The sequence below is a fragment of the Mustela erminea genome, chromosome 12 (assembly GCF_009829155.1).
Source record: "Mustela erminea isolate mMusErm1 chromosome 12, mMusErm1.Pri, whole genome shotgun sequence".
NCBI lineage: Eukaryota > Metazoa > Chordata > Mammalia > Carnivora > Mustelidae > Mustela > Mustela erminea.
The window spans coordinates 12,040,663-12,052,845 of NC_045625.1; the positions used below are offsets into that span (position 1 = coordinate 12,040,663).

General features: G+C 42.5%; 1 pseudogene; it reads right to left on the reverse strand.

The window, feature by feature from the left end:
- Positions 1-2,066: 2,066 nt before the first annotated feature.
- LOC116570904 lies at positions 2,067-3,011 on the reverse strand (annotated as a pseudogene).
- Between the last annotated feature and the right edge of the window lie 9,172 nt (positions 3,012-12,183).

The following is a 12,183-nucleotide window of genomic DNA, read 5'->3' on the forward strand; positions in this document are numbered from 1 at the left end:
GTGTGTCTCAGCACTCAGTGGCTCTGGACCACCTCCTCCTTGAATGGTGCCTGCAACTGCAATTCTCTGCTCCTACCCGTGCCTTCTGGTGATGCCAACCAGGGTTACAACAGCGTCAACAAATCCCTGACTTTTCTTGCTGCCTGAAGTCTAGCCAGATGCTGATTTCATCACCCTTCTTGCTTTCTAGTGTTTGAAGATCAGGTGAATCATAAGCATGCACTGACCAGTGAGTTAATGGCCAGGGACCATTTTAGATGGCAGTACCCAGTCTGTGCACATTGTAAAAACTGACTACATCGGGAAATGATTGGATGCCCCAAGATCAGGAACATTACATCCCCATGTCAACACACCTACAGACCAGTAACTTCTCATTTCCTGTCTTGACATAAATTTGTGCTTTTCTGTATTCTTTTCCTCCTGCCTTGAAAAACTTCTCTTTTCTGTTTTGCAATAACATACCCATACTTCAAAACCCATCACAAATGTTACCTCCTTGGTGAAGTCCTCCTGGATTCATCTATCCAGGAGGACAAGAGAAAATTACATGTGATTTGTATTTTAAGCAGAACTTGAAGATTGCAGCGTATGTGTTAAAGACAGGCTAAGCCCTTTACATGTGTTATCTTTTTTATTTCTCACAACAGCCTTAGATGGTAGTTACTGTAGTTACTAATACTATTCACTTGTTTATATTTGGAAAAGGGGCATTGGTGCCCATAGGTGCTAGAAGTCATTCAGGAAGTGAATATTGAAACTGATACATAAACTGGGTATTTGTGATTCCAGTGTAAGCCTTAGTTTCGCTTAAAAAATTATTGAAAAAATCTGAGTTGGTCAGTGAGTGAGATTTCAGTGTCATAATTATGCAGGGAAGAAATTGATGGAGCGTAGTGAAGTTTCCAAAGTTTCTCCTGTGGGTTATTGAAAAATCCTCTGCAGGTTGTTAGGATAGACCCCTCAGGGGGGGATGCAGTAATGAAATCGATGTATTTAAAAATGTATCTGAACATAGGTTGTTGGCATTGTACTCACTGAAGAATGATGACCTCATTAAAGAAACATGGTGAGAATCCAGGTCATGTGGCTTGATTCAAAAGTCATTTCAGAAAAGCTAGCTACAGATTTATGCTCAAGCAGAGGGCCTGTTCTCTTGAGGAAGTATGAGGATCTGATGCTGTTTATACTTTTGTCCTAGCTTCTGATTTCCCTTGCCCCATCCTTAAGTCATTTGGTAGTATTGAGAGAGAAGTTGATGATTGGAAATGTATATGTGAACAATGTGACAGAAGCAAGAAAAGAAAACAAACTAGTAACTGAGAGAAATTTGTGGGGTTCCTGGGAGGCTCAGTCATTAAGCACCTGCCTTTGGCTCAGGTCATGATCCCAGAGTCCTGGGATCGAGCCCCACATCAGGCTCCCTGCTCAGTGGAGAGTCTGCTTCTCCCTCTCCCACTCCCCCTGCTTGTGCTCTCTCTCTCTCTCTCTCTCTCTCTCTCTCTCTCTCTCCCTGTCAAATAAATAAATAAAATCTTTTAAAAATTGAGAGAAATTTGTGATTTCATATCCATTTAGGCATAGTGTAACCATTACAGGTGTGCATTTTGAAACCAGATACCTGGGTTCAAATTCTGGCTCTGCCACTTAATAACTGTGTTACTTCCTATAAGTAATTTAACCTTTTTTGAGTCATTGTTTTCTCTTCTGTACAATGCAAATATTTGCCTCAAAGAAATATGTTGAACATTGCTCAAGAGAATGAAGATCTAAGCATAATGCCCAGAAGGAGAAAATTTGAACATTTTTTCTCCTGATTCTTTCAGAAACACTGCATGATAGAGAATACATTTTTAAATTTTTTAATTTTAATATAGTTGACAGGATAGAGAGTATTTTATTACCTCCTTTTATGAGTAGGGAAATTGTGGCTCACTGAGGTTATTTAATTTAGTGTAGGTTGGAAAGCTGTCAAGAAGCAGATGCAGATTTAGATAGGCACCAAGATAACTCTATTAGTTGATATCCCCTGAATTCTCAGAATGATGTCGTTGGCCTCATGGAGATCACAGTGCCCTTCCACTCAAGAGTCTCCGCAAGGCACTCTTCATGTCTTTGTTTCTCAGGCTATAGGTGAACGGATTCAGCATGGGAGTCACCACAGCATACATCACTGCTGCAATCCTGTCCTTGCTGGCTGAATCAGCAGAGGAGGGAATGAAGTAGACCCCAATAGCAGACACGTAGAACAAGCAAACAGCTGAGAGGTGGGAGCTGCAGGTGGAGAAGGCCTTCCACTTCCCACTCATTGATGGGACTCTCACAATGGCAGCCATGATGCGGACATAGGAAATGATAATTAGCCTAATTAGGGGATCAAGATGATTAAGGCCTCTCCCCAGTATATTAACACACACTGGTTGACATAAGTATTGGAACAAGAGAGCCTCAACAGGGGGAAAAGTTCACAAGAGAAGTGGGGGATAATGTTGTCAGTGCAGAAGGATAACTGAGCCAGGAGAATGGTGTGGGTCAGAGTATGACTCAGTGAGTATTAGGGACATGACCAACAGCAGAGTACAGCTTCTGGGGAATCATGACCAAGGCATAGTGAAGGGGGTGGCAGATAGCCACAAGCCAGTCATATGCCATCACTGCCAGGAGGAAGACATCTAGACCAATGAACCATAGGAAGAAGTAGATCTGAGACAGGCATCCACTGTAAGTGATGGTTTTCCTATCGGCCTGGATGTTCACCAGTATCCTGGGGACTGTGGTAGATGCTAAACAAAAATAAGTGAGGGAGAAGTTTGCCAGGAAGAAGAACATGGCGGGGGTGGGGTGGAGGTGTGAATCAGAGACAATGGCCAGGATGATGACAATGATCCCTAGCACATGATCAGGTACATGCTCAGGAAGACGCTGAATAGGAGGGGTTGCTGTTCCTGCTGCTCAGACAGGCCCAGGTGGAAGAATTCAGAGACACTCATTGTGTGGTTTCCTGGTTTCATGTCGCGGGTGTAACTAAGGAACAAAATGGAGGATGACACTTCAAAAATGTTTCCAGCCCTGGTATTGCCTAGATGGAAACAAAGACATAAAATAAAGATAGATTGTCTCCTTGACATCTGAAAGAACGCTATGAGGTAGTCTTTGCTATGCTGATACTATTGATGAAAGAACTGAGTCACCTAGAAAGTGGTGGAGGTAAAGTTTACATCTGGCAATTCTGACGTTAGAGTCTGCGATCATAACCTCTTTATCGATCTGCCTCTGATCAGGCACCCAGAACTAATTCATTTATTCATTCCACATTCAACCAGTACTTACTGTGTATCAGTCTCTGCTCTCAAGGACCAGAGAGACAATGGTAACAAATACAGCAGGGCCCCTGCCCTCATGTAGATAGTATTCTAGCTGGAGGAGCTGGGTAACAAACAAACACTTAAATAAACAAGAATGGGTTGCTCAACTGAAAACAAAATGTAGCAGTGACTAGCAGATTAGTCTAAATGTTGTGGTCAGCAAAGGACTATGGAGGAATGGACAGGATGGGGCCAGCCAAGTAAAGAATTTCATAGAAGAATTTTAGTTGCAAGGAGCCATAAGTGCAAACAGAAAGGAGCACATACATTTGGAGAAGCAGGAAGAAGGGAAGTGAGGTCAAGTGTGGTGGGTATAGGCCAGGAGCGGCAGACATGTGGGTGAGGAGGCGGGCAGGTTAGAGAACGGCATGGAGTGCAGATTCTCAGAACCATCAGAGAGCCCTGGCCGTGGGGGCTGTTTAAGCAGCAGACAGCTATGATCTGACCTCAGGTATGGAAAGAGCATCCTGCTGCTGTGAAGAGAAGTGCTGTAGGGACCAGAAAGCAGACAGGATAATAAGAAAGAACGTGTGGGCCCCAGCAATGCCGCTGGGGAGATAGAGTGAAATGGATGGATTTGGGCTTGGTTTCAGAGAGTTTAGGGACCTTACCCAAGGAAACACAAGTGGTGGATCTGGGCCCTAGTAAATGGCCTTTGACTTCCCCAGCTGTAACCGCACCTTTGAGGTACAAATAGTAAAGCTGTGTGAAGTGAACAGGAAAGAATTAAGGTGATTTCTTTTACCCACAGGGGTTGTTTAAAAACTGTACAGCTACAAGAAGCACAGAAATGATCTCTAGATTATTTCTTAATTGGCAGAAGCCGTGGAATGTCCTGGAAATGTAAAAAGACCAGGAGGAGAAGTGCCAGAGACATGAATAACTCTTGTTATCCCCAGCAGGGGAGAGAATGTAGGGGAAAAGGTGTTTAAGGCCCATTTGCTAAAAGGTATAAATAAAAGCCATTTATGATGTGTCTACAGTATTCCAATGACTAGTGTCATTTAATCCACACCACCCCTGTGCTAAGTATTTCCCTCACACTTTTCAGATCAAGAAACAGGGCTCAGAGAGGCTAACTGACCAGCCTGAGATCACACAGTTAATAAGATCTCTTTTCTGCCAAACCCGGAAGTCAGTCCACTATGCAATTCTACTTCCTAAGACAGGCAGATCTTTGTTTTCTCATGGATACTATAGATACTTGTCAACTTTGGGCGTACTTCTGGTATTTCTCAATACTTTGGGAATGTAACCATGTGGAGTTGATCCATCCTTTAGAATGCCTCTACAGTGTCTACAGGGTCTAGGGAGCTGTGTTTGCAATTTTTCATCTATGCCAATATCTGCTGCTCGCCTACCTTATGGCAGAAATGCCTGTGCGCACTGGATATTTAAGACTAATCAGAACAAGGCACAGTCCCTGGGCTTTCAGGCTAATTGAAGGGACTGACAATGAACAACTTAACAAGTGAACATATAGTCAGAAACTCTGATTAGTACCGAAAAGCAGAGGTATGATAGTATCACCAAGAAAGTATAATTGGAGGACCTAATTTAGATCAGAGGCCAGGGGACAATTCTTTGAGAAACTTAGATCAAACTGAGGGTCAGAAGTAGTAATTAGCTCTGACAGTAGGATGGTAAACTACCCAGCACCTGTGACAGTCGTCAGGTGGTAAAGGGCCTGGCAGGCAGGGGAGGACCATGTGCCCAGAGAACAGTGAGCAAGAAGAGTTGCATAATTTAGGAGCTAGGATCTCTGGCCACAGGTGACTGAACCATGGGGTCTACTGAATCAACCTGAGTCAGTGGGGTTGTCTTTTCGAAACTTGGAGTTAGTGATACAGAGAGTTTAGCCAGTTAGTTTTGGGACCCGAAGACCTAAGTACAGTAGAAATTGAAGTTCCTATAGAATAAAGAAAAGTAGCAGCATCCCAGCCCACCCAGCCTCATGTGAACCTTTGTTACAGATGGACAGAAACTGAGATGCATCTACAGTGGGGACATTGAAAGAGACTCGGAGAAAAGAGCAGTTGGGGGCGTGGCATTGCAGAAAGATGCAGAGTAGCTGCCTCCTGATTTTCCAGCATAATCTCATTTTCTAGTCTGTTCCCCCCAGAACAGGGGACAGAAATGACTTAGTCCCCAGCAGTACAGACGTGGGTGTTGAAGGCCAGCTATTAGCTGTGGGTTTATTACGAAATGACTCAGTGATCACAACATGGAGTGTGAATGAGTATTGACTGTTACCTGCCAGGTGCACTGTGCTGCAATGGCTTTACTTACCTGGTTGTATTTTCACTGTCTTATTAGGTGAACTCTCTGTTTTTCAGATAAGGAAACTGAGGTGAAGGAATTTGTCCCAAATGAAGCAGCTGGTAAGTAGTGAAGTCCAGACTTGAACTCCGATGTGAACTCTGATTCAGCACTTTCTCAACCGTTCTCAACCAATCTCACATGTTTTTGAGCAGTGGGTTTCTGTGGCCCAAACACTTTGTCCTTGGACAATGCAAATTCCCATCACAGCTCCATCTGGAGGCTCAGGCTGTGCCCCTTATGTGATGGAAATGAAATCGAGTGTGGTAGGCAACTGTGGGGTGGATTTTTGGAGTCATAGTAAATGGAACTGAGTGGGCCTATGGGGACCCACGCTGGGAATACTTACCAGAAAGCTGCAGTGTTCTCCTTAGTGGGAACAGAGGACTATTTGTCTCTGAATCCCTAAGGAGAGGAGGGCACCACTGTTTTCCAGTGTGGCCCTGTTCTACATGCACACTCCAGAGAGTGTTCCCTTTGTCCTTCACCTTGGGGATTACTGCTCTGGCCTTGATACTGTCACTCTAGTCACTGCAGTCAGTAACTCAGAAGGAAGTTAAATATAACTTCCTGGGTAAAATGTCCAGGCATCTGTTTTTTCATCTGAACTTGAGATTGTCTTGGCCCAAGTATGTTGTCCCATATTCTAACCCTTCTGTGTGTTATGGTCCTCATAATGTTAGGGTCCTCCTGTGCATCCCTGTCGTAGATGGGATAGCAGAAAAGGAATTTGTCCCAAATGAAGCAGCTGATAAACACCTTTTCTGCTATTCCCACTAACTCAGTCATATTCTTCCCTTCAAATCCTTCAATTTTCTGAAGTTTCCTCCTTATATCTGGGGCTGACTGACTGGCAAAAGCAAGATCCACTGCTCTCTGATTTTTGGGTGCCTCAGGGTCGATCAGGCTATTCATTTTATAGGTTTCAGTAGGCCTTTCTAGGAAAGTTCCTGGCGATTCATTCTTACCTTGAGTCACCGTACTAATTCTGGTTTAGTCCGAGTGCAGCTTTTACTTCTGGAAATTCTTACCCACTTCAGTTCCAGGATTTCAACATATCAAAGACCAGTATTTGTTCTGAAAGTCTCCCATATGTATTTCCTTTAAGGCGGAATTCTTCTTACAAGAGAATTAAAACAATTACAAATGACAAAAACTCAGAATAGATATGGTTAAATATCAAGTGATGACCGCTATCAAAACATTAAAACTTTAGGAAATGTATAGAGCCTCTGGAGTAGTTACAGCATTTACCCAAATGTAACCCAAATCATTGATTTAGCAGTACTTTCTGAGTAACTTAGCATATCAAGGAAAAGTCTTATGAGTCAAAGAGATCTCATTTACAATTCTAGGAGGGCAAAGAGAAAACCATTTACACTTTCTTAGAAACATCTCAATCTCTAGTGAAGACTAAATATTAACCAATTGTGAACTGTTGCAATAGCAGTTAAGCACAAAACATGTTTATCAACAGATTTCAAAAGCACAAACCCAGTTCCAGGAACCAGCGCCCTAGCATTTTATCCCATTTGTCATTCAAGCAAAACTTCAAAGCTTCAGGTTACCAAAGACTCTGAAAGCCACTGTAACAATTACCCATTAAATCCCTGAGACAGACAATCAACCATCAGTTCAGTCATCTCTTTGCTAACAGATTTCACGTTCCACCTGGGCCCACTCCACTTCAGATGCCATGCTTTCCCACCAGCAAGGGGGAGGGGTTAGGCAGTCCACATCATGCCACAGAAGGCAAGGAATTCCCCGAAACAAAGGGAGTTTCAGCAGCTGCTTGGGAATATTCCTTAAAGTCTCTGTCTTGAGTTAGACTAACCCCAGTTGGCTCCAGTTATAGCCCTTAACACAGGAAATGAGTGAGGGAGAAGCCCCACATATATTATGAGGAGCAGAGAGACGAAAGTCAGAGTCCCCTTACTCTCTGCTTGCCCCTTTCCTTCAAACACAACAAACAACACAACAGACAACAAAAAGACAACACAAAGACAACCACAGACCTAGCAGTCCTTACCCAGAACCTGCCACCGCTGGGGACTTTCTTGGTCCCTGGTGACTGCCTAGGGGGACTCAAACCTCCCGACTGCCCAGGGGGACTCGAACCCCCAGAGACCACCTAGGGGGACTCAAATGCCCCCACCACCCAGGGGAACTCAAACCCCTGGAGACCGCCCAGGGGGACTCGAACCCCCAGAGACCACTAGGGGGACTCAAACCCCCAGAGACTGCCTAGGGGGACTCGAACCCCCTGGCAGGCCCCTGACTGCCCAGGGGGACTCAAACCCCCCGGCAGGCCCCTAACTGCCCAGGGGGACCCGAACCCCCTGGCAATCCTCTGGCTGCCTAGGGGGACTCAAACCCCCCAGCAGGTCCCTGACTGCCCAGGGGGACTCGAACCCCCAGTGACCACCTAGGGGGACTCAAACCCCCTGACCATCAAGGGGGACTCGAAACCCCTGGTGACCTACCAGTAGAGGGAAGGGGCATCCCTGCATCCACTCCAGCACTGGGGAACATGGCTGGGTCCAGCTTCTCCCCAGTGGGACATACCCTGGAGCTCCGTAACCAGATAGGATCCCATGATCTTACCTCCAGAGGCTTTTCCCTAGAAATTCTGATGCTAGCTCGGTTCTTGTTGTTTGATCCCGGACGAGCCCCCATTGTTAGGGTCCCTCAGTAATGGGTCCGTGAACAAAGGAACTAGGCTGATACAAAGTGAAGGTCAAGCAAAGCTTTATTTCATGCCAAGCATCAAGAATCAAACCGACCAGCTGGGGCCACCTCTTACAAAGAGGCGATGACCCTTCCCAGCATCACAGACTAATTATAGAGGTGGTTGAGCTTGGCTATACACAGGTGGCCAATGAAATTGCAATACACAGGGAAAACTGCACAGTCATGCTAGGTCGGCAATACGGGTGGCCAATTGAATTTCAATTTACCATAGTAAATATATGCGTGCCCTACTGATTGGATGTCTCCACCCAGCCTGGCCCACCCTTGTATCAGGGCTTTGCAAGTAAGTTCCTCTGGGAGGGGCAGGGTCAATCCAAGTTCACTACAAATGGCTCCCTCTGGCTAATCAGGCCCTTACAATAAAATGTAATGAGCGAGGGGCACCTGGGTGGCTCAGTGGGTTAAGCCTCTGCCTTCAGTCTAGGTCATGATCTCAGGGTCCTGGGATTGAGCTCCGCATCGGGCTCTCTGCTTGGCAGGGAGCCTGCTTCTCTCTCTCTGCCTGCTTCTCTGCCCACTTGTGATCTCTCTCTCTGTGTGTGTCAAATAAAATAAATAAAATCTTTAAAAAAAGTGTAATGAGAGTCTTATCAAACAGAAATTCTGAATTTTAATGTAAACCAATTTATCAGTTTTGGGTGATTTATTTGTGACATTCACCAAACATTTAATATATATTTGGTTTATTTTATGCTGGTTCTGTTTAGAATTCCATTATGTGATTATACCTCGATTTCTAGCCCATTATAATGGGGGTGAGCATTTAGGTTTTTTCCAATTTGGGACTATTATGAATAAGGCTGATGTGCATATTCTTGTAAATATCTTTTGAGAGGCATATATATGTTCTCTTGATTACATGACAAGGAATGCAAATGCTGTGGCATGGGGAGTATATAGGCGGGTACTGCCCAGTGGTACTCCAGAGGGTTTATACCAGTGCATACCCCCATTTGTAGCCTAAGGAGGTTTTAGTTCTACATCTTCTGTAAGACTCAGATTGTTAATCTTTTAAATGTTCACAATGCTGGTGGGTATGTAATAGTATCTTATTGCAGTTTTCAATTTGGGTTTCTTTTATATCAACTGAATTTGAACACCTTTTAATATGTACATTTTTCATTTGGAAATCTTCTTGTGTGAAGTAGCTATTCAAATCACGTGCTTATTTTTCTATTGCATTTTCTTTCTTTTCTCATGTTGATTTGAAGGATATTTCCTGTGTTCTGAATTTGATTTATTTGTTAAAGATAGATGGATAGATAAGGAGAGAGGAAAAGCAAAAAGGAGGGAATGAGAGAGAGAATCTTCTACTCTGTGTGTTGCCCTTCCACTGTCTAAATGGCATAAATGATATATTTTGATGAATAACAAATCATAAATGTAATATACTTTAGCTATCTGTTTGTTCCTTGATGATGAGTACTCTTTGTATTTTGTGTTAATCTGGCCAAATATTTAAAAATATTCTATGTTATTTCCAAAGAACTCTTGTCTTTTACCTTATATATAGTTAGATCTATTATTATCCCTCTGGAAGTAATTTTTTTAATACTGAGAGTTATAATTCATCTTTCTTCCATAAAGACACACAGTTCCTTTAGTGTCATTTGTTGGAAAGGCCATCCTTTCTTCACTGCATATCACTTTCACTCACTGCAAGGTCACCTTTGCCCCATCTATGTGTGTATATGAATAGCCACACATACAAGTCTTTGTGTGACATTTTTGTTTGTCTTGGCTAAGTACTTAGGAGTGGAATTGTTGGGTCAAGTGTATCTTTAACTTTATGAGAAACTGCCAAACTATAACCCAGAATGGCTCAACAGTTGCATTATTACCAGCATGTATGAGAATTCCACTCTCCAACGTCCTCATCAGCTGTTGTTGGAACTTAAGGCATTCTAGTGGGTTCATTCACCATATTTTCTAGTGGCTTTCATTTCCATTTGTCTAATGACCAATGATGTGGAGTGTCTTTACACATGCTGATTTTCTATGTATCTTCTTTCATGAAATACCTGTTTAATTCTTTTACATGTACTTTTATAAATAACTAGGTTGCTTATCCTCTGTATATATTCTGGATTCTAGTCTTTATAAGAAATACAAATTCTATAAAGAAATTATCAAATTCAACACCCAAAGAACAAATAATCCAATCAAGCATTCAGCAGAAGACATGAACAGATATTTCTGCAAAGAAGACATCCAGATGCCCAACAGACACATGAAAAAGTGCTCAACATCACTTGGCATCAGGGAAATACAAATCAAAACTACAATAGGATACCATCTCACACCAGTCAGAATGGCTGAAAATTGGCTAAAACGAGTCAAGAAATGACAGATGTTGATAAGGATGCAGAGAAAGGGGAACCCTCTTACACTGTTGATGGAAATGCAGACTTAGAGCATGATCTTTAGTTTGACTATTGAAATATTTACCCTTTTCCTGGGAATTCTTTTTCCATATTTTTTGTGAGTGCTCTTGGCATGTTATGGTCTTTAGCACCAATCCATATGCCCTGAAAAATCTAATTTCTAAATATTAAATATCTCAGCACTAAATATCAGTACTCAGTACTAAATATCTCAGAACTTTGTTCCTCTGCCTTGACAATAGAAGAATGTAAATTACTGCAGATCAGACATATCAATTTAGGGGAAGAGAAAAGTTGTTATTCAATATTTTTATTTTTTTCTTTTCTTTTTAAATTTATTTTTTATTTATTTTCAGCATAACAGTATTCATTATTTTTGCACCACACCCAGTGCTCCATGCAATCCGTGCCCTCTCTAATACCCACCACCTGGTTCCCCCAACCTCCCACCCCCTTGCCACTTCAAACCCCTCAGATTGTTTTTCAGAGTCCATATTTTTATTAATAAATATTTGAGAAATAATCAGCTGACCTTGATAATCAATCTGACCTTGTTCTGCTCTACCTTCCTATATTTCAAAAGCTGGAAAGAAGAAAGGAATACTTTTCCCAGACTCCTTTGCAGGTCAGGTCCTAGATATGAATTTAGTTCTATTGAATAGATGCACTTATGTGAAATTTGGAATATTGAAATGAGATGAAGGGCGTTTGTTTGTTGTTGTTGTTTGTTTGTTTTTGTTTTTTTTTTGCCTTTTCTTTGTTTGTTGTTGTTATTGTTGTTTGTTTGTTTTTGTTTTTTGCCTTTTCTACTGACAGATGTATTAATGGAGCATTTTTTCAATAGCAGAATTTCAGTGTCCAAACAGTAGTTACATAATGCTGAAAAGGTAGTTACATTGAGAATAGTAACTGGATCCCACTTTTCTGGGTCCAGCCATCAGGTTAGTTGATATCAAGAGGTAGTTTTGATGTTGATTCCCATTATTTGGGTCACAGCTGCACTGATATTCTCTTGAATTCAATAGTTCCAGTGGCAACCTTCTGATTCCCCACCTTCTTGATTACATAAGAGATGGGAGTACTTCACATTGGTCACATTATTACTGTTCTTTTTTTTTTTTTGAAGATTTTATTTATTTATTTGATGGACAGAGATCACAAGTAGGCAGAGAGGCAGGTAGAGAGGGAGGGGGGAAGCAGACTCCCTGCTGAGCAGAGAGCACGATGTGGGGCTCAATCCCAGGACCCTGGGATCATGACCTGAGCCGAAGGCAGAAGCTTTAACCCACTGAGCCACCCAGGCACCCCTATTACTGTTCTTAAGATTATTCCTGAAGACATCCTAGAGACATTCTATAAAACTG